The sequence below is a fragment of the Diospyros lotus genome, chromosome 4 (genome assembly GCF_014633365.1).
Source record: "Diospyros lotus cultivar Yz01 chromosome 4, ASM1463336v1, whole genome shotgun sequence".
NCBI lineage: Eukaryota > Viridiplantae > Streptophyta > Magnoliopsida > Ericales > Ebenaceae > Diospyros > Diospyros lotus.
In genome coordinates this window covers 11,840,099-11,846,124 of record NC_068341.1, presented here as the reverse complement: position 1 = coordinate 11,846,124, position 6,026 = coordinate 11,840,099, and positions in this window count along the sequence as shown.

Here is a 6,026-nt window from a genome sequence, read left to right as displayed (position 1 = left end):
TCAAATCAGAGACAGTACCGTCCACAGCTACTTCTTGCTGTTTTGTGATTGAAATTATCTTTTTTTTTTAGTAAATTGCAAACAACACCCTCAAGTTTGATGGAATTGTTTTGACACTTGAAAAAAAATATAATGAGCATTCTAGAATTTTAAGACCATATTGTAAAATTCTCCTATTGTTAGTTAAACTTAATTAAATATTTAAGAATAACTAAAATACCTTTATATTTAAAATGTTCTCCTTTTTTTTTACTTGAAAGTCTTTATTGTTGCTCTCACCTCATTTAGCCATCGTCATCACCAATTGCTTTTTTCCGGCTCTTCTTTATCATTTTTTGACAGCTAAGTTGCCAAATCGTCACCACCAATTGTCTACGCAAGTAACATATTTTCCCTTCAAGGTACAGGTCAAGTGGTTGGGTCATGATAAGTTAGAATTTGCACTAATAAGTCATGCGTTCGATTTCTTATACTGTGTAGTGAGACAAAATCTCCATCTATAATTTACTTTTTTTGTCAAAATCGATGGCACGAGCGATAAAGGACCGCGTAAGAACGATAATCCCAAATAACATATCTTTTTCTTCTTTGTCTTGCTAGGATTCAATTCAATATAAATGTAGGGTTCAGTTAAACCCTTTGTAAGCTCACTTGGATTCAATATAACCATTTATCTAAGCTTGTGTTGATGGTGATTTCTGCAACGACAATGATGCATGCACGGGTCTATCTCTCTCATCTTCGAACTCAAATATAGATTTGTTATTCATCTCGAACCCATTTTGGTTCATTCCACATTGATACGAAACCTATTAGGTTTATCTTACACACCAACGCCAGTGATGAATCTAATAAGTTTATTATTTATTTTTAAAATCAAATGAAAGAATAAAGGGTAAAATAGTTATTTTATATTTCTTTATTCAATGCCAAGAGATGTTATTACTATTTCTAAAAGGTTATGAATGATTTTTGTAATTTTACCAAATCCCAAGGATATGTTTTTTTCATCTTACCCTTTTTAATAAAAAAAAAAAGAAAATTTTAATATCAGAATACACGAAAGACATCACTAATTAATCACTTAAAATGGTGATGTCACTAATGCGCACAGTATTATTAGTATTTGAGTCGACGTAGAATTGGTCATTGCATGCTATTTACCTTCACATAGCAAATCAGGTGGGGGTATAAGTAAGTTCCTAGCATAAGGCCCCAGCAACCTAACTGGGTCATCAATCATCTGGACAGTTGCCTAGTGTGTCCAAGATGTATCTCTTTGGAAATCAAGGGTCTCGCTAGCAAGATCTAGCAACAAATGTGTAGCAAAACACAAAAACGAATTTTGAATACAAAATAAGAGAGATTTTCTATCTTTTCCTTCATCTCTAAACTCCTCTTTCCCTTCGTTATACTTGTAAGCTACCTAGAAAGAACCCTTAAAGCCATCTCACCCAACTCAACCACAAGGCCACTCTTATTCTGTCATATCATAATTTATTAAGAAACATGAGTGCACCATCAAATTTTCTTTTTTATTTGTAGCTAGGCATGGAGTAAGCCAATTAAGGGACCTTGTTTCCTATTGCGGGGGTTACGAATATGATTTAAGATTTATATTCTACCACGGTATGAGATAAAATATGGGGTATTATTAAGGTAAAAAATAAAACAAAGATGGTCAAAGCTAACACATGTGCATACAGTTGTTATGCTAATCATTTTTTTTTGGTTAATTAGAAAAAGTAATAAAAATGAAAATTCTGGTAAAGACTTAAAAAATATTAATCTAAAGGAGCTAATTAGTGCATTATTGAGAAAATCATTGGCCCTGCATTCTTAATCCATTATTAACTAACATATAGAGTTATCATCATAGATATATTATTAACTACGGCAATAATCCGAAGGACTGAAGTTCAAAGAGGGGAGGATCACACACTTTACTGTTATAATAATTATAACTAGTTTTTCTCTTCTTTTTTTTTTTGTTTTGTTTCTTGGTGGGAGGATATGAAAAATTCAATGTCTTTTTAATTATATATTCTTGTGATTTTTGCTCCTGCAAATGGTGCTAATTATTATGTATATTCTATAAAAATTTTAATTTAATTACCCGCCGTTATATGTTCATCAATTGGAGAGCTCATCATTTGTCCAAGAGTTGCTTAAAAGGAAAGTTAGCATATATCACAATATCATTTTTTCATAACTCTTTATGATAATAATAATGATAATCAGAAATCACAACAAAGCAATAGCAAGTAGCTAGCTAGGCATGCATCATGATGACAAATACCATTCTCAAAACAATATGGAATGAGAGCCATCATTTCTTTATGAGAGAGAGGGGGGGGGGGGGGGGGGGGGGGGGTGTTAATGTCTATTTAGTTATGTAAAATAGTTTTTGTTTTTAATTTTATTTTTATTAAATAATTGAATATTTTATTAAGAAATAGAAAGTTTGATTTTTTTTAAATTTTATATTATATGAATTATAAAATATTGTTTTTAATTTATTATAATTCTATGTTGAAAGTTTGTTACTTTTATGTATAGAAATTACATGTATATACCTTGCTGAACACTTCTTTTCCATGTGTGTTCACACTATATAGTAGATTTAAACATATTTTTTAGTAGCATTTTAAACTATTTAAAATTATAATAAATTAAAAAAAATAGCAAGTGAAGAAGCTTGTGATGATTTGCAACTTGCAAGCCATAAAGCATCTCTTTATAGGGTACTATATATCCAATCCATGTGCCTTTGGCCCTTTCGTTTCTTTGCAGCCTTCTTTTTCCCTTCATTAGCATTTTGTGAGGATACAGGAAGGATAGGTATTTTATAAGAGACCCAATTCATTTTCTTTATTTTTCAGTAAAAAGATTATAAAAAATATCTTGAATATCTTAGTCCTATTTTAATTACAAATAAAACTATTACTTTTTTTAGCTTAAATCATTTTATTAGGTGTCTTAATTAATATATATATATAATAAAAATGATTTGACACTGAGCATTACCTAGCCATCAAGTGCTTCACATGCAGTGTCACTGTTTCAATTGCTTTGGGACTGAACTTTGGCCACTCCAAAAGGGTGGTTATGCTTTGCCATGAGGTGGAAGGGGGGCATCTTTTTTATCATCTTCATCATCAGTATATGCTTTGCAGTACTTTGCACTTTGGATAGCAGAATATTTGGATAACTTATCCTGTGACATTTCTGCTATTCTCGTTGCCCTAATAGTAAATAGTTTTATTATTTTTTTTTTTGTGTTTATTCAGTGTGTATAATTTATAAATTATTATATATGTTTAATGAATAAACACAAATATGTTAAGTCTTAAAAAATAAACGACGATATATCCATAAAAATGGTTCAAATATAGAAACTCTTAATAAAATTTAATTACCCAAATTACAAACACTTCTTATATAATAAGAGTAAAATTAAAAACGAAAACAATCATCTATGCGACCCTCCCTCATGAGCAAGACAGGCGCCGTGCGGAGGAGGGACGCTTGTGTTGTAGACGTTAAGAAAATTTATTATGTTCTTCCTTTTCATTCACAAATGTTAATCCCAAAGATAGGAGTGGGAAGCAACAAAGAAACAAGGACAAGGACAGCAGATGGGGGTCCCAGATGACATCTCGGATGGATTCAGAATCATTTCGTGGATAACTTAATTAGGATGATATATTCAGTTAAACCTGCTTTAATTAACTAACTAATGATGGGAGTTGGAAGTTAGAAAGCATCACAAAACCATAGTTGTTGGTACTTAGTGATGTTAAAGCAACCCAATCCAACCCAAAACCAGAAGACATGTCCCCCAGCTTTTAAGTCAATTGGCATGAAGAAATGTCCCCAGCTTTTAACTGAATTGATAATTAGGCTTAAGAGAAATGATTCGCGGGAGCGTGGCCCCTCCCTTTATTTTATTTTTATTCTTCTTCTGATCATTTTGCCCTTTCTTCCCGCTAGCAAACCAGCAAAAGAAGAAGATTGTGATGGCAGGTGCCAAAAGAGGGCTTCGGCTTCTTTCCTGAAATTTCTCATTTTCCTCCCTGCTTTATAGGAATGCAAATAATATTTTTACAATTTTTTTTATCAGAATTAGTACTAATAATTGTAGAATTTATCTATCTGTCGATTGTTGCCAACAATGGATAGATATACAATTTTTTTTATCTACTACTCTTGCAAGCACAATATACAATTTTTTTATAAATTGGTACAAGCAAAGACATCATACAATAATATTTTAGGATAAAGTGATTCATCGTACAAGTTCAGACTTTGAGTTTCTGCATGATTGAGGAATCAAGTTTGTCTCTTTGCGACTATCAATAATTTGCATATATTTGTAAAGTCAGACTCCGAATTTAAATATATGACTTATTTATCAATTCAACTAATTCAGAATGTGGGGGCAATAAGTTTTTGAAATGATTCCAACTAAAAATTACATATTAATCTAAGACCTCTCGTGTTTTTTATATTAAAAAAAAATTAGGATAAATTCTGCCATAATTGGGTTGTTTTAAAGAAAATTTGTACAATTTATTTTTAACATTCAATATTTATGTATTTTTTTTTCTCATATCCATTACACCCAAGAAGAACAACTACTAATATAAGCCACCAAAAACACACACACACGAGCAAGGGAAAAGTAAAAGTAAAAGTAAAATTAAAGCATAAAACTTTAAATGTTAAAAATAAATTACACAATATCCCTTTTAAAATAATTCATATTACATGAACTTTAAAGATGAGTCATATTACATGGACTTTAGGTGGAATTTATACTTCTTTTACTATTTTGTTCGGTAAGAACTCTGTATTAAAAAAGCAAATACTTGTTAAAATTGCTTATAATTTGTAAATATACATTATTTTTGTAGTTTTTTTTTAATCCTAAAGAGGGAAAATTTAAGTGACTAAAATATAATATATCATCTTCTAATTTAAAGTGTCTGTACACTAATTATTTAAAATATACAAAAAAAAATCTATTAAAAGTCATTCGAAACAACATTATTAGCCGCTTGACTCTTAAAGTTGCGGATAATTTAATGAACGATCATACAAAAAGATATTGAACACTATTCTTGAACCTAAGACCTTAAATTTCAATGGAAAAAATGTTCAATACAACTACCACCTTTGAAGTGTTTAATTTAGTAGCATTTTCACTACAAACATTCAGTTTGCCTAAGAATTAGAAGTTGTAAATCAAAAGAAGGGCTGGCACTGATAATGAAAAAATAATCAAATGGGCAATGAAAGTAACTTGAAGGAAAAGGAACATTTTCAGTGTTGAATCAACTTGAATGAACCCAACCAGTTAGGTACCACTATCATTTCACTTGCTTTGTCGTCATATGGTGCCTAACAGGGGACCTTTAACAGGGAATCATAGGGAACGAAAGAAAAGAAAAGAAAAGAACCAAGAGAAAGACAGGGAAACAAGCTTTTAGATTGAATACATGAGAAGTAAAGAATATGGATTTTAGACCCCATGAAGCCTGAGCAGTTTAATCAAACTCCAAAATGACTTATTATTGCGGTATGATAATAACTTCCCCAAAGTTTCTTCAACAATTTTCTACCAATTAGGTAGGTTTGAAAGTTTTATTGGATCTGAAATCACTAAGCCATAAGGCCCATGACATTTAGTCATTGATATTAATTACTCATTCTAAGACCCAACAGCCTGTAACAGAGAAAATCAATCTATTATACACGGCCAATTTTGTAAGCCTGTAGTTTTACTCCTTGTCAAATTGTTTAGTGCACAGTACTCTATTTTTACAAAAGGTAAAAAAAGTCATATTTGTACATAATTTTTTTTTTTTTATTTCTTTCACAAAAGAACAACCTTACATATCCTAGTTAGGCTCGCCCTTTTGTCAAACTTCTGATTCAATCAAGAGCTTCAAGTACTTACTTTCAGGTTGACTGCACGGAGAGAATAACTATAAGCAGAAATGCAGAATAGGAGATGACTGATA